Source organism: Felis catus, chromosome B1 (genome assembly GCF_018350175.1).
Source record: "Felis catus isolate Fca126 chromosome B1, F.catus_Fca126_mat1.0, whole genome shotgun sequence".
NCBI classification, from domain to species: domain Eukaryota; kingdom Metazoa; phylum Chordata; class Mammalia; order Carnivora; family Felidae; genus Felis; species Felis catus.
The window spans coordinates 185363861-185390318 of record NC_058371.1 but is presented as its reverse complement, the minus strand read 5'-3'; the positions used below and the strand labels follow the sequence as shown (position 1 = coordinate 185390318).

Sequence of the window (26458 nt, the reverse complement as noted above, 5' to 3'; positions counted from 1 at the left end):
ACCTATTGCAGTGCTGGTGTCTGCACCCCTCCTCACCAGGGGAGCCTATGTCTAATGACCTACTATTATGGGAATGTAAGTCTCGGTCCCACCCACTGTAAACTGGACCCAACTGGAAGAGCTATCCTAGCTTTGGAGTTCCCACTGGGATTGACGTCAGCCTTTTGGGGGACTCTCACAGCCACACTTTTCTCTCTGTCCAATCCTACTCTCTTCCCTTCCCTTCCACTTGTTTTGATCCCTGGAGCACTCTCTTATACATTTCCTACGCGCTCATCTCAATGTCAGTATCTGCTTCCCAGGAAACCCAATTTAAGATATTAGAGTTGGTTTCCTTATTTTCAATATAAACAACCTCCAAACACATTCTAGATGACTTGTCAGAAAGTTTGAAAGTTTCATATATTCATTCATTCATTCATTCATTCATTCAACATACATTTCCTCAGTGACAACCATATGTCAAGAACTGTTCGAGATGCTAAGGCTATGGTGATAAACAAAATAGAAAAGATTCCTGCCTTTGAGACACTTATATTCCAGTGGAGAACAATAAACGATAAGCAATAAAATTGATAGGATAATTTCAGACATTGATGAGTATTGTGAGGAAAATAATACAGGATAGTACGATAGAGAATGACTGAAAATGCTACAAGGGAGTATATTGAGAAGGTGGCTAGGAAAGACTCCTCTTAGAAGTTGCACTTGCCAAAGCAAGAGGGACTCAGCCTTTTTAGGAACTGGAAAAGAATATTCCAGACAAAGAAGTGTAAGGAAGGAAATTATTATGAGTGTGTTAACAATAGGAAAAGACCAGTGTGGATGGAGGTGGTGAACAAGAGAGACTGGGCTGAGATGAGCTCACTGAGATAAGCAGGGGCCAGATTGTGTAGGGCCCATGGGTCATGGTGAGGAGTTTGGATGTATTCCAGCCTATTTCTGTTCTACTTTTTAATAGGTCACTTTAGCTACCGTTTACAGTTGGAGAATCAACTATGGGGAAAAAGGCAAAAATGGGAGCAGGGAGACTCGTACTGAAGCTGCTGAAGTAGCCCAGGTGACGAGTGATGGTGACTAGACCCAGATGATGGCAAAAGCAGGCAAGATATAGTTGGATTTAGGTTCTCTTCTTGAGGCAGAGCCAACAGGACATGCTAATGGGTTGTCTCAACAGAAGGTTGAGAAAGGAGAAAGAAAGAAGAATATGGGACATCTGATCAACTGGGTTTATGGTGGAACTGTTTATTAAGGTGGGTAGGATTGTGATGGGGAGTCGGAGGGAATGAATTAAGAGCTCTATTTTGAGGGGCACCTGAGTGGCTCAGTCATTTGAGTGTCTGGCTCTTGATTTCGGCGCAAGTCATGATCTCATTGTTCATGGGTTCAAGCCCCATGCTGGGCTCTGCGCTGACAGCATGGAGCCTGCTTGGGATTCTCTGTCCCCTTCTCTCTTTGCCTTGCCCCACTCACACTCTTTCTCCCTCTCAAAAATAAGTAAATAAACATTAACAAACTTTTAAAGTGTTCTATTTTGGTTGTGCTGAGTTTGAGATGCTTATCAGACTTCCAAGTGGAGATATCAAGGAGGCAGCTAAGCCTACAACTAAACCTTAGGGCTGGGGATATAAACCTAGGTGTCATCAGCATAGAGATGTTATTTGAAAACATGGAACTAGGTGAGATCATTCCTCCATGAGTAAGAACCAGGCCCTGGAATCCTCCTGGTGTCCTTTCATCTGCCAGAGAAGGCAACGGAAGAGAACCAGCCATCAAAAACAGGCCCCTTAAAATAAGAATAGTAAACATCTCGAGAAGAAAACATTCCATGTTTCTAGGAAGCCCAGTAAGGTAGGCAGGACTTTGGCTCCATGATTCTCATTCTCTGGATGTTTCGCCTATATCTATTACATCATGTGGCAAAAGATACTTTGCAGATGAAATTAAGCTCACAGACTTTAAGATAGGGAGATTATCCTGGATTATGCTGGCAATCCCAAGGTAATCAAAAAGGCTTTAAAAATGGAAGAGGAAGGCAGAACAGTCAGTCAGATTGATGTGATGAAAGAATGTGATGAGATTCAAAGCATGGGAGGGAGCCAACCCTCTGTTGCTGGCTTTGGAGATGGAGGAAGGGGGCAATGAGCGAAGGAATGAATGTGACCTCCACAAACTGAGAACAACCTTTAGCTGATAGCCTGCAAACCAAACAGTTCTATGACCACAAGAAACTGAACTCTGCAAATATTCTGAATAAACAAAGGAACAGATTCTTCCCTAGGGCCTCCAGGAAGGAATGCAGTCCTGCTGACACCTTTATTCTAGCCTGGTGAGTCCTCTGTCAAACTTCTGTCACATAGAACTATAAGATAAATTCTGTGGCTTTAAGCTGCTAAGTGTGTAATAATGTGTTACAGTGACAGTAGAAAATGAACATTGAAATAAGATGGCACAGATATCTGACCACTGGCTTTGGAACGATGGAGCCCATTGATGACCTTTATATGAGCTGTTTCTGAAAAATGGTGGGGATAAAAGCCCGGACAAAGGGGTTGAGTGAATGAGAGATGAAAATATATGACACAGAGAGATAGGTAAAGCCATGAGTTTTGATACAACATCCAGACCCCAGAGAAAGTGTTCAAGCTGGTAAAAAATAATATTGAGTTCCACCAGCAAGAACTCAGACCACCTCAGGACTGGCAAACAGGCCTACTGCCAACATTTAAGGGATCTGGATCAAGGACACAAATGAATGTTCCTGGCCTGTGGTATGCACACCTTCTCTCCCTTCCCTTCATGGACATCCCAGCCCCATTGTTATGCCTCCTGTCCAGGTTCCCAGGGATAGGGACTCCAAATGGCCACATTCCCTTGGCCCTCTAGACAACTGACCAAGTGGGTGAATACTGGCTCGAAAAGACCCCCGGTGGATCCCTGAGTGGCCCAGGACTCAGGGGATCATAAGAACGATCATAAGATCTGGGCCATTCAGGGCTTGAGCCCTGGTTCCCTGAGTCTAAGGGAGACCGTGCTCTAGGCTCTAGTATTTTGTACCAGAATCTCCCCCTCTCATGTCAACTTTATAAACACAGCAGCAGAAAGCTCAGGGTAGCACCTTGTTACCAGCCCCATGCAGGTACGGGATTATTTGAGAGGCAAGTAAGATGAATGGAAGCCTAGAAAGAAAACAGGAAGGAGAAGAAAATAAGGAATCAGGCCCAGCAGACTGAGAAACGAGAACAGCAGCCACATCACCACAAGCTGGTGGTGCTTAGAACTTAGTGATGGGGACAGTTTCTCCTTCCACTCCCAGCTTTACACACTTTTTAGGCAATCTTCCTCATAGAGAAGTACCAAGGAGGAAGATTTCACCATTTCCACCCACTCAACGAGAGCCTTATCTCCATTAGTTCATGTTTCTCAGTTGGGTGGGGTTAATGAGTCTCTGTGTGACCCAGAATTTTGGTTCTTGTTCTCTTGGATCTGCCTGCCCACAAGTGGAGTCTGTTCCCTTCCTCTACTCCTCCTGTAAATGGCCAAGAAAAACACCCACACTGCTCTTGCCCCCATTTCTCCACCAAGAGGAGGAATGCCTACAGTTACCCAGCTGTGCTACTTCCATTCCAAGAGTGAAGAGATTAGCCCGCTGTCAGTCACAGGTCTGAGCTACAGTTAGTGGTCAGTTCCCCAAAAGCCAATTTTCTAAAAGCCAAAATTCACCAAAGGCCAATTCACTGAATGGCTCAGTCTTCAAAACCTCAGTCACTAGAAATTTCATGTGGGTCTTTCCTATATCTTCTGTGCTCCTTCTTAACACATTCATGCCTTTCTCCACCTTCTTAAACGGGATTATTCTTTTAATGCCATTGCCTACTAGTTTTATCATGTGTATTATTTCTGGGTCTGTTTTATTGATTCTTTTTCTCATCATCATGAGTTATATCATTCTGCTTCTTTGCACGTCTGGTAAACTTTCATTAGATGCAAATACTATGAATTTTGTCTTGTTCAACACGGGGTATTTTTTGTCCCTTTAAATATTTTCGGGCTTTGTCTTAGGACACAGTTAAGATATTGCGAAGGAATCTGATCCTTTCAAAACTTGCTTTTATTATGCTTTGATAGTTAGGTCCTGAAGGGTCTTTACCCTGATAAAGCTAGTTGTGGGATTGTTCTGCGTGATCCTTTCTGGTGGTCTCTCACTTACATGTGGTCTTCTCATATACATTGCTGTGGCCTGAATGTTTGAATCCGCCAAATCCATACATTGAAACCCTAAGCCCAACAAGATGGCATTTGAAGGTGAGGTCTTTGGGAGGTAATTAGGGCTAGATGAGGTCATGAGGGTGAGACTCACATGATGGGATTGACACCCTTCTAAAAAGAGGTGGAAACACAGGATGCTTTCCTATATACAAGCAGCACCAAGCAAGACCACCTAAGGGTATGACCAAGAAGAGGGCCCCCTCATCAAGAACTTGACCAGGTACTCTGATCTTGAACTTCCAGCCTTCAGAACTATGCAGAATAAATGTTCATTGTTTAAGCCACCCAGCCTATGGTATTTTGTCACAGCAGCTGGATTTCAGTAAGATACACACGTACTGAGGAGTGCCAGGCTGAAACACTCAAAGGGAACCCTCTGTAGGTCTTCAGAGCTCTCTCCATGTGACTCTTTCCTCTCTGGTGGGCCCCCACACATTCTAGCTGCCTTGACCTCTTCAGACACTGACTGTGCTCAGGTCAGAGGTCACTCTGGTTGGACGCTCCTCCCTGAACTGCAGCTGAGAAATTCTCTGTGGGCAGTAGGCTTGGGCAATCTTAGGGTTCACCTTGTTTGTATTCCTTCTCTGTGCTGCCTGTTGACCAATGGCTGAAACCGTTCTTTTTTATGTTTTGTCTAGTAATTTCATTGTGTTGGGAGAAAGTTAAATCTGGATGCTGGTTGTTTCATTATGGCCAGGAGCAGATGTTAGTAGACTATGTCCGCACTGTAGCCTCTCAGCATATGCTCCAATATCTGGCAGGGAAAGTCTTCTCTCATTTTTCTTCTTTTCAAGAAATTCTTGGCCATTTGGGTCCCTTCGTCTTTCCTATGAATTGTATAACTAGCTTACTAAGTTCCCTTAAAAAGTCCTGTTAGGGGGGCACCTGGGTGGCTCAGTCAGTTGAGCATCCAACGCTTGATTTCATCTCAGGTCCTGATCTCACTACTCATGAGATCAAGCCCTGAATCGGGCTCTGCACTGGGCATGAGGCCTGCTTGGGATTCTCTCTTGCCCTCTATCTCTGCCTCTCCCCCACTTGTGCTCACTCGCCCCCGCCCCAAAATAAAAATGTAAAGTGAAAAAAAAAGTCAAGTTAAGATTTGAATTGGGATTGGATTAAATTTATATATATATATTTTTTTAATTTTATTTTTTATTTTTTAAAATTTACATCCAAATTAGTTAGCATATAGTGCAACAATGATTTCAGGAGTAGATTCCTTAGTGCCCCTTACCCATTTAGCCCATCCCCCGTCCCATAACTCCTCCAGCAACCCTCAGTTTGTTCTCCATATTTATAAGTCTCTTCTATTTTGTCCCCCTCCCTATTTTTATATTATTTTTGTTTCCCTTCCCTTATGTTCATCTGTTTTGTCTCTTCAAGTCCTCATATGAGTGAAGTCATATGATTTTTGTCTTTCTCTAACTAATTTCACTTAGCATAATACCCTCCAGTTCCATCCATGTAGTTGTAAATGGCAGGATTTCATTCTTTTTGATTGCCGAGTAATACTCCATTGAATATATATACCACATCTTCTTTATCCATTCATCCATCGATGGCCATTTGCGCTCTTTCCATACTTTGGCTATTATTGATAGTGCTGCTATAAACATGGGGCTGCATGTGTCCCTTCGAAACAGCACACCTGCATCCCTTGGATAAATGCCTAGTAGTGCAATTGCTGGGTCGTAGAGTAGTTCTATTTTTAGTTTTATTGAGGAACCTCCACACTGTTTTCCAGAGTGGCTGCACCAGCTTGCATTCCCAAAATTAAATTTATATATTAATATGAGATATAACTGATACCCTTACACTTACATATACCTTGCCCTTGGATGGGAAAAAGTAATATCATAAAATAACACATCTTACCTGCTGGATGCTGTTGATGGATTAGAAAGGGAGGATGTATGATATGACTGAAGGGTGCATTTGAAAACCTAATCGAGGGCATGCTGGCCAATTCAAGACTGATAAGCTAGAAAGAATAGGAACTCCACTGGATGAAAATATTAAAATTCTCAACATCAGGGAGAAAGCGTGATCTCTCCCTAGACAGTTTGTTAAATGAAACAAGGTATGTACAAGCAGTATATACAATTCTCTACCACTGAAGAAAGTGGAGAGACACAACACACATATACACATACTAGTATATGTACTCAGGTGCATAAATCTACTTACATTTAAAATTGGAAAGTTAATTAGCCGTCATAGCAGTTTTAAATGACTTCCTGTTAGGGGAAAGAGTGAATAAGCAGGCACAGAAGCTGGACTTTTCTGAATATGTCTTGCTTTTAGATGTGACTTTAAAACCATGTATCTTTTACATAGTTACACATCCAATTTAAATTTTTAACAAGCAACCTCTGAAAACTGAAAGTAACCAAATGAACTCAACCCACCTGGAATCAGGCTGGTGGCACAACTATACAGAGAGAACCTACATGAAGTGATTTTTAAAGCACAGTAATTTGATAGCCTGTCCCTAGTGAGATATGCCCTAAGGGCAAGAAAAGAATTGCAAAAACTATCTTTAGCTGCTTTCAGAAATCTTGTGTTTTAGAGGTAGTGTGGGGGCGCCTGGGTGGCTCAGTCAGTTGAGCGTCCGACTTCGGCTCAGGTCATGATCTCACAGTTCATGGGTTCGAGTCCCAGGTCAGGCTCTGTGTGCCTAGTTCAGAGCCTGGAGCCTGCTTCAGATTCTGTGTCTCCCTTTCTCTCTCTGCCCCTCCCCGACTTGTGCTCTGTCTCTCTCTGTCCCTCAAAAATAAATAAACATTAAAAAAAATTCAGAGGTAGCATGGAGATGAATATTTTGAGACTGTAGTGTATGCAGAGTGGCCTCAAATAAGCAATCTTCTGGGATTGTTAACAACCAAATTTTTTCAGTATGGGAAAAAGGAGATCAATTAGTTAAGTAAAAATCTTGTAGTCTTTAATTTGAATTGAAACTGTTAATAGGGTGGCTGGGTGGCTCAGTCGGTTAAGCATCTGACTTCGGCTCAGGTCATGATCTCAGGGTTTGTGAGTTCGAGCCCCACTTTGGGTGAGCCCTGCTTCTCTCTCTCTCTCTTTAAAAAAAAATTTTTTTTTAACTTTTTTAACGTTTATTTATTTTTGAGAGACAGAGATAGAGCACAAGGGGGGGGGGGGGCAGAGAGAGAGAGGGAGGCACAGAATTCAAAGCAGGCTCCAGGCTCTGAGTTGTTAGCACAGAGCCTGATGCAGGGCTCGAACTCACAAACCATGAGATCATGACCTGAGCCGAAGTCCTACGCTTAACCAACTGAGCCAACCAGGCGCCCCCCCCCCAAATATTTTTTAATGTTTATTTATTTTTGAGATAGAGAGAGACACAGAGAGCAAGTTGGGCAGGGGCAGAGAAGGAGACATAATCCAAAGTAGGTTTCAGGCTAGCTGTCAGCACAGAGTCTGACACAGGGCTTGAACCACAACTTATGAGATCATGACCTGAGCCCAAGTTGGACGCTTAACTGACTGAACCTCCCAGGTGTCCCCTCCCTCCCTCTCTTTCTGCCCTTCGTGGGATTCTCTTTCTCTCTCTCTCTCTCTCTCTCTCTCTCTCTTTCTCTGCCTTTGCCCACTTGTGCCCTCTCTCTCTCAAAAAACAAAAGCTATTAATATAAATTCATGATACCTGTAATCTGATAAATAAACACCATTTTCTACTCTGTCCACTGAAAAAGTCCAGAAACAGTGACTAAGCCCGGTAACGTCAAATGCCCGGATGGTGGTCTCATTCCATTTTCTCTAGAAGGCAGCAGTGTCCCTGGGACTACAGCCAGGACAGGTCTAGACCCCCTGCTCTGAGCACCTGAGCTTCTATTCCTCTGATATGACCGCAAAGATTCCCAGGGCTGTGTGCAAAGAACTCGCCAGGCAACCTGAAGAGGCTCCCAGAGGCTGCTGAAACAAAATTAATAACTATAATTGAAACACATCAATATTTTAGGCCCATTAGTTGTTAACAAAACAAACACGCTGAACAAAACTCAGGGGTCACCCTTGGAGGATTCCAGGAAACCAGCTCTTCTGGAATCAATCCTTTATCTTGTTTTCCTGCATAACCTGTACTCCAGGTACCCAGGTGGTTGTAAAGGACACGGCATCTTTGTAGAAGAAACTTCTAAAGCTGCTCCAGTTAATGATAAAGAAGGAATGATGGAATTAAAATATCCCCTTATGGGGCCCCTAACAACTCAATGGATAGAAAAGTGCTGAGCAGCAAAGAGAGGCAATCAGACATCCTGTGCCACCCTCTCTGCAGAGGATTTGCCAGAAAACTGAACCTGAGTCTGATCAGACTTCTAAAATCTAACCACCAATATACAGAAACTACAGGAGACAGAGGAATACATTAAATGACACCAAGGAGGTGCAATTATCAAAATTCAGCCTAGGAAAATGCTGCTAAACAATCTATTTTCTTCAATAAATTGCAAAAACAAATATGACAGGGGGAGAGTCCACAGATTTAAAAAAATTAAAAACCAATCACCCCCCAACTGCAATTTATGGCTTTATTTTGCTCCTGGGTCTAACAAGCAAACTGAAGAATCATGAGATAATTGGAGAAATTTAAACAGTGACTAGACATTTAATTCTATTGAGAAATTTTTAATTTTTAAAATGTGGTAATACTCTTTCTTTCTTTCTTTCTTCCTTTCTTTCTGTCTTTATCATTATTTATGTATTTTGAGAGAAAGAGAGAGAGACAGAATATGAGTGGGGTAGGGGCAGAGAGAGAGAGGGAGACACGGAATCCAAAGCAGGCTCCAGGCTCTGAGCTGTCAGCACAGAGCCTGATGCGGGGCCCAAACCCACAAACTGTGGGATCATGACCTGAGCCGAAGTCAGAAGCTTATCTGACTGAGCCAACCAGGTGCCCCGTTATTTTTTTTTAAAAGAAATACTTTAACTGTTACAGATTTTAAAAGATCAATTCTCGGGGCGCCTGGGTGGCTCAGTCGGTTAAGCATCCAACTTCCACTCAGGTCATGATCTTGCGGTTTGTGGGCTCGAGCCCCGCGTCAGGTTCTGTGCTGACAGCTCGGAGCCTGGAGCCTGCTTCGGATTTTGTGTCTCCCTCTCTCTCTGCTCCTCCCCTGCTTGCTCTCTCTCTCTCTCTCTCTCTCTCTCTCTCAAAAATAAATAAAAACATTTAAAAAATTAAAAAATAAATAAATGTATCAATTCTCTCCCTCAATAGACATAACACAATTCCATTTATTATCTCAATATCTTTTTGAGGGGTGGAGGGAGTTGGATAAGATTATATCAAAATCCATAGGGAAATATAAAGGCCTGAATAGCAAAGACAACTATGAAGAAGATAAATAATGAGAGAATTGTCTTCAACTGAAAGCCGCTATAATAAAAATCACTGTAATACAACCAGCCCGGTATTGGCATAAGAGTAGACAAATCAGTGGAACACAAGAGCGGATCCAAAAATAGATCTCAATATATATCTTAATTTAATATGTGACAAAGGTAGTATTTCAATTCTATGGGAAAGAATGGTTTATTTAATAAACAGTGCTGGCGTAACTGGCTGTTCATCTAGAACAAAATGAACTTGTATCCCAATTTCACAAGTCCAAAAATAAATTTCAAGTGGATTAACAACTTAAGTGTAAACAATAAATCTTACAAGAACATTTAGGTGACTGCATGCAAATCTAGGGGACAGAGAACACCTTGTAACTAAGAAACATGGGAAGTATGAAAGAGAAACATTTAATTATATAGAAGTTAAAAACACTCTTATATGGTGAAAGATACCATAAACAAAGTTAAGAGTCAAAATATGTATTTAGAACAATATGTGCAATGCAGGTAACAGATAAAGGGTTAATATTTGTCAAATGCAACAAATTCTTACAAAGTGATAAGAGAAAGATAAACCCTTCCAATTTTTAAAAAGGGCAAAAGGTATAAACAGGCAATTTACAGAATAGCAAATCCAAATGGCTAATAAACATATGAAAAGACAGCCAAACTCACCAGCAGTCGGGAACTGAAAATTAAAATAATAATGAGACATCACTCTACACCCACCAGACTGGCAAAAAGTTAAAAAGAGTGATATTATCTACTGCAATCTCATGCATTGCTTGTGAAAATGCGAATTGTTATTGCCTTTTGAGAAAAAAGATTGTCTCGCGGCATCTATAAAAATAAAGAATCCACATACCTTTTGATCCAAGGATTGCACTCCTGTGAATGTAGCCAGTAGAAATAAAAGAACCAGTACAGAAGGGTATATGTAAAGTTGTGCACTGCAGAATTATAGTGGCAAAAACCTAAAAACAAAGTGAATATGCACCCATAAGGAAATGGTTGAATAAACTGTGTACCTGCATCACAAAATACTATGTAGTTACTAAGAAGGCATTAGAACTACTCCCTATGAATTAGAAGGATTTCTAAAAAATGTTGAGAAAGGCTGAGAATTGTGTGCAGTATGGCTCCCTGTGACGACTAGTATATATGTATAAATGTGTGTGTGCGTGTAAAATGTGTGTATTTGTACACAAATTCCTCTGTTGACGATTTTGTGAGCCTAGGGGAAAAATGTGGAATGTTCTACATAGGGTTGTTAACAAGGGTTATGCCAGGTTGAGGGTAGGGGAATGACATTTGGGTAGATGTAAGAAGGATAAAAGAAAAAAAAGCTGATCTAAATTTTTCTTTTAAGTTTGGTTTTTTATTTTTGAGAGAGAGAGAGAGAGTGAGCGTGCCTGCACACACGCTTGTATAGGCACAGGCACGAGGGCTGGGGCGGGGGCAGACAGAGAGGGGAGAGAGAATCCCAAGCAGGTTAGATATAACTAGCATTATATCTAGATCTAGATATATATACACAAACATTAATATACTTTGATATACGTATATTAATATACGTTAATATACATTATTAATATATTAATAACATTAATATACGTTATATATACGCACATATATATAGTGTGTATGTGTGTGTATACGACATATATTAAGGGAAAAAACTAAAGTTGGATCTATATCTACATATTTGCAGGGTGTCCATAAATGTTAAATTTTAAAAAGCTTGTAATGTGTGCGGTACCGTTCTGTTTTGTCAAAACAAAGCGCTCGCAGGCAAACCTTTAAAACTGTGGGCTGCACAAACGCTTGTAATACTGAATGAGCCATGAAAAAGATGTAAAGGGATAAATGCCAGGTTGTTAACATTTGTTACCTCAAAGGGGATTGAGATGGGGATGAAACGGTGATTCACTTATTCTTTATATATCACGGTACTATTTTACTTGTTACAATTGGCTGTCTTGCTTTGTATGTAACTTGAGAAATATCAAGCAGAGAAAAAAAAGAGAAGCCATATATACGTATATACGTATATATATACGCGTATATATGTGTATATACGTATATACGTATATATATATACACGCATATACGTATATACATATATATATATACATATATATATATATATAGGGGCCTCCATCTAGAGAATACTATACCATTCATTCATCACCATATATATTGAGCTCTTCTTTTTCCCCTTAGATAAAGTTTCTTTATATTTTTAGCCCGCTGACATTTTTGTTGTTACCATTGTTTTCTTAATCAGGAACGAGGGCTTAAAGTTTATGAAATCTTTTTTGGCATCTGTTGAGAAGATCATCAGGTTTTTTCTCCTTCAATCAATTAATGTCATTTTTCTCTTCCATATCTATACTGTCCCATGTAGTGATCTTTTTCAGTCTCTTGGCTTTAAACATTGTACACATGCCAACAATCCCCACATAGATCGCTCCAGCCCGGACTTCTCTTCCATACTCCAGTGCTTGAGCTCTCTCTCTCTCTCTCTCTCTCTCTCTCTCTCTCTCAAAATGAATAAACTTAAAAAAAAAAAAAGTGTATTCAGAATTCCCTCTCTCCCCTACACTGTTCTCCCTGCCACTGCTCCCATTTCATTGAGATTAAAACCCAAGGTCCGTACAAAGGCTGCACAACCCAGCTGCCTGTGACCTCTCAAGGCGATCTTCTACTCTCCTCCTCGCTTACTCTCCCTAGCCATTAGGCTTCCTTGAAGTCCTTAGACCTTGACAGGCGCACCACTCCCTTCCTGGGTCCTTCACACTCACTGTTCCCTTTGCTTTGAATGCCCTTCCCCTAGGTAGCTGCTTAGCTAACTCTCTGCTCCTTCTCAAAGAGGCCTACCGTGACCACCTTATTCAATATCTTTGCCCCCATCTACTTTTTGTTTCCATGGCGCTCATCCTTTCCCGGCATGCTGAAACGTTAGTTAGGTTTATCTTTTATTGTCTGTGTCATCTCACTAGAACCTACGCTCCAAGAGGGCAGGCATCTTGTTTTCTTTTACTGATGGGCCCAAATGCCTAGAATAGTGCTTGGCACATGACAGATGCTTAGCTTGTAATTGGTGAATAGAAGAATGAATTAGTGAATTGCATTAGGTCTGAGCATAAAACTCCCCAAAACCAGTCCTCTTAATGCTGCAGTTCCTATCTTGCACGTGTTTTGAACTGTGATGTTCTGCGGGATTTTTTTTTTTCTCTGTTAAATGTAACCCCTTTTGGGGCACCTGGGTGGCTCAGTGGTTAAGCGTCTGACTTTGGCTTAGGTCATGATCTCGCGGTTTGTGGGTTCGAGCCTCCCATCGGGCTCTGTGCTGGTGGTACAGAGCATGCTTGGGGTTCTCTCTCTCTCCCCTCCTCCCCCCCCACCCCTTCCCCACTTGCACTCTCTCTCTCTCTCTCTCTCTCTCTCTCTCAAAAATAAATAAATAAACTCTTAAAATTTTTTTTAAAAAATATAACTCCTTTTGCTTTTTTCCTTTTAGAAATAATTCCAAATGTCTGGCTCATTAATGAAGCTTCCTGTTATTTCCCCCACATGGTTATAGATTTATTCTTCCTAAAAGCGCCTCCACAGGGATTTCATAGAATTTGGTGAGGAAGGAAAGGCAGATGTGTGTGCTCCCTCCCCCATCCTTGACCTCAGAGAATTGGTAGTTTGTTAGTGTGAGTCATTCTCTCCCAGTCTGAGTAAATGTGATAGACTGGAGTTATTGGTGACCCTGGCAACACAATGTAGCCTTGTGACGCCAGGCTTGGCCACCAGCTGCTCCGGCCCTTGAAATGTAACACTGCTCTCATTAACCACATCTTATAAAGTTTTTTGTTTTTTGTTTTCTTTTTTTTAATTCAGAGAGGAAATGAATTGCATAAATGCTAGATAATAAAAATGAGGTTCTAATGCCTGACACCACATTTCCTTCCTACTAATCAACTCAATCTTAAAATCAAAGATACCCACCCACATCCTTAGGGAACTCATTGAAAATCTTATGCAGCTGAAGAACTTTCTAATCTCCTTTTGCCATGACTCTACGAGTCAATTAAAGACTTTTCAAAATGTAAAATATGCATTTTTATGTCTGTTTTCAAAATCACTAAAGACCAGATTTTGGCCATTGATTTATATGCTGAATATGCCTGCCCTACGAAAAGAACTTTGGTTAATTTGAGAGTTTGGGAATGTGCTAAACTATTTTTATCTAACTTTCCCACCAGCATAGCATTTCTAAACCACAGAAAAACATACTTTTTGGTCCTTCATTAAAAAAAAAAAAAAATTACATTCTCAATGCTTGTGATTCTTTGCTTTTATGTAATTTCATGACTATGTTGGATTTGAGGGGACTGTGAGCCTGTTTGTCCAAAGCCAAACATGAATTAATACAGATCACAAAATCACAAAGCTGTGACCAAAATTACTATGTTTTAAGAATGTGACTTGATCTTTAACTACTAATATCAGCCAATACTGAGAAGAGACTTTGAGCTGTCAGCTGAGTCAGTACCCCACCTGTCAACATCCCATCTATCAACTAGATAAACCAGTTTTTCCAGATCTTTATGTACAAACTGATAGGCACATGCCCTTGGCCTTCTGCTAAACCCCCACCTTTCCCTTACTTTCCCCAAGATTCTCCAAATAAGAACTCCTGTTTGTAAATCATTGGTATAGATGATTTCCATTTTCTTGGGAAAACCTATGAGAATGGAGGTCCTCGTCTTGTTTGGGATTTTGTTCCATTGTTCTAGTAGGTAAATTTTGCCTTGTGTTCATCCAAAATGTATCTACTTCACTGTAAACTCATTTTCTCTCAATCAAAATTATTGGACATGGAAAATCATTGCTCACATCCTCTGTATTATTCTTGGAGACAATGCACAAGTTCTCTTTTTGGTCTATTTAAATTTTTACTTGGGAAAAAACAGAAAACTACTTTTCATTTCTCATCATTTTTGGATGCTATTCAGCAATTCCATGTGATTATTAAAATGTGGTGGCCACAATGGGACCCCATTTACAAGATATCTGCAGAAATGGTAGCTTTTGAAAGACTGAAACAATAGGAAAAATGAGACAGGAAATGACCGATTTAACTGTCTTCGATTTTTGGATTTCTTACCATGAAAAAATATTAAAGCTGGTGGGGAAAGTATTTGCATCACATAGAATGGTTAAAAATTCACATCTCTACGATCTAAAGAATTCACTCATGTTTATGAAATTCTGCTCCTATATAAGATCCAATTTTTAATGAACTGGATTTTAATGAGTTCTACTCATTTATTTTGTTATTTTTAACTAAAACAGTCTTTTTGAGTAACACCAAGACTCTAGTAGATACACGAATGGACAATACGGTGTTGGCCAATGCTCACTCTTCCTCAGTATCTAGTTGACATGTCATGTCTTGGAACTCCCCAAAAACTCCCACAGAAAGTAAGCTTCTCTTCAAACTCTGCGATCCTATATTCTATAGCACATTGTACTGCCCTTGTTATAGCAACCACTGCATTAATCTGCAATTACTCATACAATTAACAGTATTAGAAATGACCACCTGATAAGTCGTCAGGGCAGGGACCGTGTCTCTGCCTCATTCTCTTTTCATTATGTAACACGGTGTGTGGTACATGCAGTAGGTGCTTCATAATTGTTTATTGAATGAATTAGGTTCCTGTTAAAACAAATGTAAGTAGTAATTATAGAATTATAGAAAGTATCTCCCTCCCCAAGCTCTTAATCAAAGAGATGAAACATAATGCACTATTTTCATTATTTTTAAAAATGTATGTATATTAAAAAAATTTTTTTTGAGATTTTTTTTTAATGTTTATTCATTTTTGAGACAGAGAGAGAGAGACAGAGCAAAAGCATGGGAAGAGCAGAGAAAGAGGGAGACACAGAATCCGAAGCAGGCTCCAGGCTCTGAGCTGTCAGCACAGAGCCCGACGCGGGGCTTGAACTCACGATCTGTGAGATCATGACCTGAGCTAAAGTCGGGTGCCCAACCAACTGAGCCAACCAGGACCCCCCAAAAATATTTTTTAAGTTTGTTTATTTTGAGAGAGAGAGAGAGAGAGAGACAGAGAGACAGAGAGTGTGAGCATGAGCAGGGGAGGGGCAGAGAGAGAGAGAGAGGGAGAGAGAGAATCCCAAGCTGACTCCATGCTGTCACTATGCTGAGTGGGGCTCAAACTCACAAATGATGACATCATGACCTGAGCTGAAGTTAAGAGTCTGATGCTTCACCTACTGAGCCACCTAGGTGCCTCTTCGATATTATTTTGTTCAAGAAGACTTTATTTTTTAAAATATTTATTTATTTTTAATTTTTTAAATGTTTGTATTCATTTTTGAGAGACAGAGAGAGAGACAAAGCTTGAGTGGGGAAGGGGCAGAGAGAGAGGGAGACACAAGATCTGAAACAGCTTCCCCCTCTGAGCTGTCAGCAAAGAGCCCGACATGGGGCTCAAACTCACAAACAGTAAGATCATAACCTGAGCCAAAGTCAGATGCTTAACCTACTGAGCCACTCGGGCACCCCTAATATCTATCTATCTATCTATCTATCTATCTATCTATCTATCTAGTTTATTTATTTTTGAGAGACAGAACAGAGCACGAGCGGAGGAGGTGCAGAGAGAGAGGGAGACAGAGTCTGAATCAGGCTCTAGGCTCTGAGCTGTCAGCACAGAGTTCGATGAGGGGCTTGAACCCACTAACTGTGAGACCATGACCTGAGGTGAAGTTGGAATCCTAACCAACCGAGCTACCCAGGCGCCCTATTATTTATTTATTTTTGAGAATACAAGCTGTAGAGGAGCACAGACAGAGGAACAGAGGATCCCTCTGCGCTGACAGTAGTGAGCCTAATGTGGGGCTCAAACTCACAAACCACTAGATCATGACCTGAGCTGACGGTATACGCTCAACCAGCTGAGCCACCCAGGTGCCCAAGAAGACTTTAATACATTGATGGACATGTGTTCTTTTTGCCTAGGAATTAAAAAGATATGAAGATTAGTAAAAAGATATTAAAAGGTAAGATCCTGAAGTGGATTTATAAATTTAGTGTGATGCCAGTCAAAACGCAAGAGTTTTTAAAAACATAATGCAATTATTCTGATGTTCATCTAGAAAAACAAACAAGAGAAAAGCCAGAAAAAAAAATCTGCAAATCAAAAGAAATAAAGAAAAGAAATAGCTCTATCAAATATTTACATGTTTCATTAAATTGCAGTAATTAACATGCTATGAACTGATGTGGAAACATATCAGTTTCCATGATATGCAACTGATATGGAAAAGATTCTATTAAGTAAACAGAATCGGAAATTCAGAAATAATTGGACATTCAGAAATGATTGGAAGTATGTATAAACATTATTACATGGTAAAGTTCGCCTCTCAAAAATAGTGGTGAAAGATGGCCTATCCAATAAAGTATGTTGCAAAAAGTGGAAAGCCTTTTGACAAAAGTCATCTGGATCTCTACATCATCTCTTTCACAAGGAAATTCGTTTAAACTCTCAATGAAATGCCACAACAACAAAAACCCTAGAAGAAAACATGAGTAAGTTAAAAAAAATAAGTTTGGATGGGGAAGGCCATGCTAGGCGTGACACATTAAGAAACGATTAATGATAAAATTGATTATTTGAATACTTTTTTAATCCTGAAATTTCCACGCAGCAAGAAAAAGCCCACAAAAACAAATCAACAACAAAAAACCTTCCAAAGATAAAATAAAGAAACAAACAAGATATATAAAGAATCCTACATGACACATGAATGACTAACCTCTTTAATATGCAAAGAGTTCATACTAATCCATATGGAGAAAATTAATGATCCAATAGAAAGATGGGCAAAGGATAAGAACATAAAATTCACAGGAAAGAAGTAAATGGCCAATAAACCTATAAAAAGGTAATAAAAGGAGTATCAGAGTAAAGCAATGATGTTACATTTCTTACCTATCAGATTAGCAAAAAAATGTTTTTAAATTGATGGCATACAGTGTTGGTAACAGAGAGGGGAAACAGATGCTCCCAAAATATCCACGAAGGACGAAAAAATACACAATATACTTGCAAGGGCAATTTGGCAATATTAATAATAAAACTTAAATAAGAACAAACAAGCAAACATTGGGGTGCGTGGGTGGCTCAGTCGGTTAAGTGTCTGACTCTAGATTTTGGCTCCGGTCACGATTTCATGGTTCGTGAGTTCGAGCCCCACATCAGGCTGTCTGCAGTCAGCACAGAGCCTGCTTTGGATCCTCTGTCCCCCTTCTCTCTGCCCCTCCCCAGCTCTCTCTCTCTCTCTCTCTCTTAAAGTAAATAAATAAACTTAAAAAAAAACAGGCAAAAATATATTTAGGGATTTTTGTTGTCGTAGCATTGTTTCAAACAATACTGCCAGATACAACCTGAATGTCTATCAATAAGTAATTGATTAACCAAATTCTGACCTAGCTATGCCACGGATTTCCGTGAATCTCAGATAGAATGTGCTAGAATAGGAGGATACAGAAATGTTTCTGTTATATCATTAATTGAAAAGAAAAGCAAATTCAGAAGAGTGGTAGAATACTATCCCATTTGTTTCTTAAAGTTCATGGATAGCACGTATACTTTGCATGCATTTATATCAAAGCTATCTGGGAGGATACATAATTTATTAACAATGCCTACTTCTGGAGACAGGACTGAGAGGAGAAAGATATGAGAGACTTTTACATTTTACTTTACACTCTTATTTTTTATGAGCATGCAGTATTTTTCCAGTCGAATTTAAAAACACTGCAAAATAATGCTCGGGTTTTACATAGCAGTCATTAGCGGCAAAACCCTCTGACAAACGGTCTGGCAACACATGGTGAGCCACAGAGCTGGGCCTGGGATGAGGCAAAGGACGCACTGGTCTTGGGCGCAAAATTTAAGGGGATAGCAAAAAAACTCAGTAGTCGAGGTAAGAGATATTTTAATGCAACATTTAAAAAAGATCAAAGTTAATGCAAAAAAATCTGTCGGGGAACGGAATGTCAAAAATTTAAATGAAGTCCTTACAATTGCATGAGTGGCCTTACCTCACTAGAATCCTGGTCCCTTTGTATACTGCCTTTATGTAAAATATTGCTATTTTATTAATGTTTATTTATTTTTGAGAGAGAGACAAAGTGCGAATGGGGGAGGGGCAGACACACGCGTGCACGCGCGCGCGCGCACACGCACACACACACACACACACACACACACACACACACACACACAGAATCCGAAACAGGCTCCAGGCTCTGAGCTGTCAGCACAGAGCCCAACGCGGGGCTCAAACCCACGAACCGTGAGATCCTGACCTGAGCCGAAGTCAGATGCTTAACCAACTGAGCCACCCAAGCGCCCCTGAAATCTTTTTTTCTTTTTTGAAATAATTATGCATTCACAGGAAATTGCAAAGATTATACAGTAGTCCCCCCTTATCTGTAGTTTCACTTTCCACGGTTTCAGTTACCTGCGGTCAAATGCCATCCGGAAGCAGAGATCATCCTCCTTCTAACACATCAGCAGAAGGTCAACAGTAAAGGGTGCCTGGGTGGCTCAGTCGGTTGAACCTCAGACTCTTGATTTCGGCTCAGATCGTGTTCCCAGGGTTCTGGGAGGGAGCCCCCTGCTTAAGATTCTTTCTCTCCCTTTGCCCCTCCCCTGCTTGCGCTCTCTAAAACAAACAAACAACACAACACAATGGAACAAAAAAACAAAAACAAAAACAAAGCAGTCAATAGTGGTAGTAGCCTAGCCCACCCATGGATGCCAAACCCCCCCCCCAAAAAGAGTCAGGGTTGGTCTAATGCTACATCATATGAGTACACTGTTCACCTCACTTCATCTCATCACATAGACATTTTATCATCTGACATCATCATAAGAAGACGGGGGAGTACACTACAGTAAGATACTTTGAGAGAGACCATAGTCACGTAACTTTTATTACAGCATAACTATGCCATTTTGTTATTAGTTATTGTTAATCTTTTACGATGCCTGATTTAGAAATTACACTTTATCACAGGTCTGTATGTGAAGGAAAAATCATAGTATATATAGGATTTGGTACTGTTGACAGTTTCAGGCGTCCGCCCAGAGGTCTTAGAACATATCCCTGTGGATAAGAGGCAACTACTGCGCAAAGAGATCCTATGTATTCTTTACTCGGTTTCCTTCAACAGTAACGTTTTACATAACCATAGAATAGTGTCAAAACCAGAGATCTGACATGGTGTAATGTGTGTGTATAATTTTGTGTTGTTTAATAATGCGTAGGGGCGCCTGGGTGGCTCAGTTGGTTAAGCATCCGACTTCGGCTCAGGTCACAATCTCACCGGTTTGTGAGCTGAGCCCCGTTTCGGGCTCTGTGCTAACAGCTCAGAGCCTGGAGCCTGCTTTAGATTCTCTGTCTCTCTAGCTCTCTGCCCCTCCCCCACCCATGTTCCCTCCCTCTCTCTCTCTCTCTCTCTCTCTCTCTCTCTCTGTCTCTCTCAAAAATAAATAAACATTAAAAAAATTAAAAAAAATAATGTGTAGATTCATGATCAAGATGCAGAATCTATTCTATTGATTCTATAGATGCAGAAACGATTCTATTCCCTCAAAGATCCCCCTTGTGCTACACATCCCTTCCTTTCCCCCTCCCTAACCGCTGGCAAAAACCGATCTGATTTCCACATCCGTGATCTTGTCATTTCAAGAATGGTGCATAAGTGAACTCACATGGTCTATGACTTCTTGAGTCTGGCTTTTCTTCACTCAGCATCATGACCTTTGAAAATCTCTCCCAATTGCTGCAAGCATCAATAGTTTGCTTCTTTTTATTGCTGAGTACTCTACAGTATGGATGTAGCCGAGTCTGTTCAACTATTCACCTATTGAGGGACATTTTGGTTGTTTCCCGTTTGGGGCTATTACAAATCGTGCTGCTGTGAAAAATCACGTACAGACTTCTGTGCGGGTGTAAGTTTTCATCTCTCTAGCATAAAAGCCCCAGAGTGCAAATGCTGTTACATTCCGAGTGTATGTTTAGTTTAACTCTTTAAGAAAGCGACAAACTATTTTCCAGAGGTCGCTGTACGATTTTAGATCCCCACCAGCAATGTACAAGGGATGCAGTTTCCTGACATCCTCCACTAGGTATTTGTTAACAGAGGGAAGACCATGGGGAGACACCGGGAGAAGACAGCCATCGAAAAGCCATGGAGAAAGGCCCCAGGATAAAATCGATCATGCCAACTCCTTGCTCTGGACTTCCAGGCTCAGAACTGTGAGAAATCCAGTTGATTTAAGCCACCCAGTCTGTGGTATTTGTTATGGCAGCCCTGGTAAATTAATACTGTACTGTCACTATTTTTTAGTTTAAATTTTTTTTAGTGTTTATTTATTTTTGAGAGAGAGAGAGAGAGAGAGACAGAGAGACAGAGAGACAGAGCATGAGCGGAGGAGGGGCAGAGTGAGGGGGAGACACAGAATCCGAAGCGGGCTCCAGGCTCCGAGCTGTCAGCACAGAGCCCGACGCGGGGCTCGAACTCACGAACCGCGCAATCATGACCTGAGCCGAAGTCGGATGCTCAACCGACTGAGCCACCCGGGCGCCCCATTATTTTTTATTTTAGCTGTTCTGACAGGTGTATAGTGCTATCTCATTGTATGCTATTACACTGCATTTTCCTAATGGCTAGTGATGTTAAAATTCTACTTATACTCTTATTTGCCACTCGTATGGCCTTTTTGGTCAAATGTCTCTGCGTGTCTTTTGCCCACTTTCCAATCACATTGCTGGTTGACTTTTAAGTGTTCTCTGGATATTAGAGGAATGAGACCTTGGTTTTTTGCAAATATTTCTCCCCGGTCTATAGCTTGCTTTTTTTTTTTTTTTTTTTTTTTTATCTTCTTAACAAGGTCTTTCACAGAGCAAAGTTTGAATTTTGACAAAGTCCAAGTTACCCATTTTTTTTCTTTTGTGGGTAGTGTTTTTGGTGGTATGTCTAAGAACTTTACACTAAGCCCGAGGTCCTGAATACTTTTCCTACATTATCCTGTAAAATGTTCATGGTTTTTATATTTTACATTTAAGTCTATGATACATTTGAGTTAATTTTTGTATAAGGTGCAAGGCTCAAGTCAGCTTTACTTTTGGTTTTGGGGGTTTCATTTTGTTTTGGGTTTTGCCTATGCATAGCCAATAGTGCCAGCACCATTTATCGAGAAGACTCTCCTTCCTCTGTTGAACTGCATTTGACCTTTATAAAAAGTAAGTTGGCTGTACGTGCATAGAGCTGTTTCTGGGTCCTCTAAATTGTTCCCTGATCTATGTGTCTATCTCTCTGCGAATACCACACAACCCTAATTATGATAGCTATACGGTAAGTCTTGAAATCAGGTAGAGTGGTTCCTTCCATTTGATTCTTCTTTTTCAGAAGGGTTTTACCTATCCTACTTTCTTTGCTTTTCTGTATAAATTTTATAATTATCTTGTCTGTAGCTACAAAAAATCTTGCTGGGATTTTGACAGGAATTGCATTAAGGCTGTATATCAATTTCGAGAGAATTGACATCTTTAAATTTTTTTTAACGTCTATTTATTTTTCAGAGAGACAGAGAGAGAGAGAGATAGAGCGTGAGTGCTGGAGCAGAGAGAGAGAGGGAGACACAGAATCCGAAGCAGGCTCCAGGCTCTGAGCTGTCAGCACAGAGCCCAACATGGGGCTTGAACTCACGAACTGCGAGATCATGACCGGAGCCGAAGTCGGATGCTTAACTGACTAAGCCCCCCAGGCCCTCTGAGAATTGACATCTTTAATATGCTGAGTCTTTCAATATATATAAGTGGTATTGTATTTTTAATTTTGCCTTCCACATATTCATTGCTAGTATGTATACAATTACTGATATGTGTACCAATATACAATTGATTTTGTATGTTGATCTTATATCCTGCAACCTTGCTAAAGTTGCTTAGCATTCTAGGAGTTTTGTTTTTTTTAACAAAGTTCTTGTAATTTTCTAAGGTAGATCCATATGTCATCTACAAGCAGGTTGTTTTATTTCTTCCTTCCCAAATGTATCCTTTAAAAAAAAATTTCCGTTTCTTCCCTTATTACTCTGGCCAGAACACCCAGTACTATGTTGACAGCAATGGTAAGAGTGGACAACATTGTTTTCCTGATCTTAGGGGGAAAGCATTCAGTCTTTCAAATGAAGTTCGGTGTTGGCTGTAGTTTTGTAGATGTTCTTTATGGAATTGTGGAAGTTCTCCTATAGTTCTAATTTTCTGAGAGTTTTTATTATCAAGGGGTGCTAAATTATGTTGAATGTTGCTTCTGCCTCAGTCGGAATGATCATGTGATTTTTCTCCCTTAGCCAGTTAATATGGTGGCTCACACTGATCGATTTATGAATATTGCTTTCATAAGAAATAAGAACGAATTTAAAAAGGGAATTTTCTATCCACCGTTGAAAGCCCTGGATTCATATACTTTTCGTATTTTATCTTCTTTATCTCCAATAATATACATTTCCTTTGTCTGTGCTCTGGTCCCACACACAGAATTTAAGAATATGGTGAAGAATATGGGAATACAATAGAATGAAACCCAGAGGCGTTGCTTCCTTCACCCATTTGCATAGCCACTTACTTGGCTTTCATTATCTCTCCCCTGGAGTATTCTAACAGCCTCCCCTGGCCTCCTTGCTTGCTTCCAGCCTTGTTCTCTTCCCATTCATTTTCTCTGTAGCTATCTGTCACAATTGCTTTTTTTTCTTTTTAACACATACATTTAATCATGAGACTTGTCTATTTAAACCTTTTTGTGAATTCTTTGTGTGCAGAGGATGAAATGAAACACAAGCCCCTTCATATATGGTCCTGCCACTTCAGCCATTGTACTTTTTCTGTCACTGTCCTAAACTAGCCCCTAAAATCTAGCCACTGAACTACTCAGAGGTTCCTGAATAAACCAAATATTTTGGCTTCATTCATGTTATTTTCCTTTAATTTTCTTTTCTTTTCTTTTCTTTTTTAAGTTTATTGATTTATTTTGAGGGAGAGAGTGCATGAGTGAGCACGGGTAGGGGAGGGGCAGAGAGAGAGGGAGAAAGAATCCCAAGCAGGCTCCGCACTGTCATTGCAGGGCCCAAAGTGGGACTTGAACCCTCGAACTATGAGATCATGACCTGAGCCAAAATCAAGAGTCAGACGCTTAACCGACTGAGCCACCCAGCTGCCCCATTTTCCCCTAATTTAACTCCTGCGACAAAAATTTATCTATCTTTAAAGACAAAATGAAAAAGAAATCGCCATTTCAGACATCCAATTTCTTTCTTGACTCTTCTATTTTAAGAAAAATGAATCACTCCTTTTTTTTATGTCCCATGGTCCTTTTACTCTATCATCCGTGACCTTATTGATCTTCCTGATCAACAAGCATACCATATTTTCTGATAAGTATAATAATACTAATGAGGAAAATGGATAAAATATTTTAAATCAAGACTCCATAGCACATCTGACAATATATTATAATTACAGTATATTAAAATGCTCTGTCATCCTCTCCATAAGCACATTAGGCAGTAAAATATAATTACCATAGTTCCTTGATTTGAAGACACTATTGGTTTTAAGATGGCACGTTTATTTACTAATGACTTTTTAAAAGAACCGTTAAACTACATCAAATTTTTTAAACTACCAAACTTCTCCAGATCATCACGTTCTACTTTTTTTGTTTAGTATTACAAAGTTTGAGTGTAAGTCTTCAACATACTGAAAATCTAAGGGTCCTTCTGAATCACATCTCAACACCTGCAGTTTGCCTATCATTGTGGTTTAGTTCATGATCAGGTTGTAATCTGAACTGATGATGGTGACCTCTTTAGGACCTTTAGGTAAGACCATTAAGTACTGAAGTATATTAAACATTATCAGAGTTTTGTCTTTGTTTCTTATTTTGTTAAACTCAGAATCTTGATTGCTCCATTACTGAAAGTTAAATGGCTTCTCTCTAAGTGACAGGAAGATTCGAACAAAGAAACTTCTAGAACCTGAGTGACAATTCTTCATGGTGTGTGAATTGGTCACACCCATCTCTCCCAGGTTTGGGAAGTTCTGTCAGCTATTCCTGAGAGACTCGGCTGTTTGTACTGCCTGTGATCGCATTGTCTGTTGAAGAGAGGCTCTTTTCTTTGTGTCCAATATTAATGTTTTTTTTTTTAATTTTTAAAAAGATTTTATTTTAAGTAATCTCCACATCCAATGTGGGGCTTGAACTTACAACCTCAACGTCAAGAGTTGCATGCCGTACCCACTGAGCCAGCCAGGTGCCCTGATATTATTTTGTTTTAATGCTTCATCACAACATAATCTTCTGAAAGACATTTGAAGCAACAATTAAAAATCCAAAGTTCAGTTATAGTTTTGTCACCAATGGAAATAACTTGCAGAGCCGAGAAAAGGATAAATAGATTCACTGTATGGCACTAAATAGTTCCATGCTTGGACCTTCCCGCTTGTATTATCCCAGATGGTGACAACTGACTCTTTTGCCTGGCAGTTGGTAGGAAAGTGAGAATGGACGTTGATTGTAAATTGTAAGACACACTCCAATTCCAGAAATATGGAACATGAACATTTTTGCATTTACAATCACAAAATGAAGATGGTTGCCAATGCCTTTGTTTCCTTTGCAAGACTATACACCCCTTAGTTCTGCTATTTCTTCAGTTTCATCCCTGTGTTGCTAAAGTCCAGTATGGTGCTTGGTATGTATTATGTGCTCAATAAATACTGTAGAAATAAGTGGGTAAATGCAAACTAGAAGCTAGTCAGGTAACTAATGGCACATGTTCATCTATCAGTTATTTAGTTGGACTGACATAGGTTTAAAAGAGTGGTTCTTGATTTATTCTTCCTCGTTCCATGGATTGTGATGGAGATGTTTTATTTCTCAATTTGAAGAAGTTCTTCTCAAATTCAGGAGTAAAAAGCTCACATAAATGGATAGAACTTTCTCACTTCATGGGGCACCTGGGTGGCTCAGTCGGTTAAGTGTCTGTCTTCGGCTTGGGTCATGATCTCACGGGTCGTGACCTCAAGCCCTGTGTTGGGTTCTGTGGTGACAGTTCAGAGCCTGGAGGCTGCTTGGGATTCTGTCTCTCTCTCTCTCTCTCTCTCTCTCTCTCTCTCTCTTCACCTTCCCTACTCGTGCTCTGTCTCTCTCTTTCTCCCTCCCTCAAAAATAGACATTTAAAAAATTAAAAAAAAAGAACTTTCTCACTTAAACTGTTTATTAATCTTTGAAATGTGCTTCTATTTCTCTAATAGCGATCAGTTTACAAGCAAGTGAATAAACAAATAGCAAACAAATAGTAACAGGGCATTTTAGAAATATCTGATAGCTCTTATGTCCGGAGATTGATTTTTCAAGGAAAGGTGTGAAGGCTGTGATTCTCTATTGCATATCCATATGCGTGTGGAACACAGGCTAGTAAAGTCGTTATTGGCTGATCTGATAGAATTAAATAAACCAGTATTTCATGGTGCTATTCTCAGCTGCCCTGTCTTCCCAGAGGCTCTTTAAAGAGGGAGGCATGAAAAGCCTGAGAGTGCAGTGTTCTAGTTAGCCATTGCTATGGGACAAACTATCCCAAGCTTATTGGCTTAAACCAACAACCATTTTGGGAGATCTCACAATTTAGGGCCTGAGACATTTAGGCAGGGGTCAGCAGAAGTATTC

The 26458-nt window shown here is 40.2% G+C and overlaps 1 long non-coding RNA gene across 1 annotated transcript in view; it reads left to right on the top strand.

The window, feature by feature from the left end:
• LOC102899853 overlaps positions 1-22372 on the top strand; it is a 32726-nt gene extending 10354 nt beyond the window's left edge. The window contains exon 3 of the long non-coding RNA XR_006597180.1: positions 22315-22372. This is a non-coding gene — a long non-coding RNA (uncharacterized LOC102899853). The remainder of the gene's footprint in view (positions 1-22314) is intronic.
• The last annotated feature ends 4086 nt before the right edge of the window (positions 22373-26458 follow it).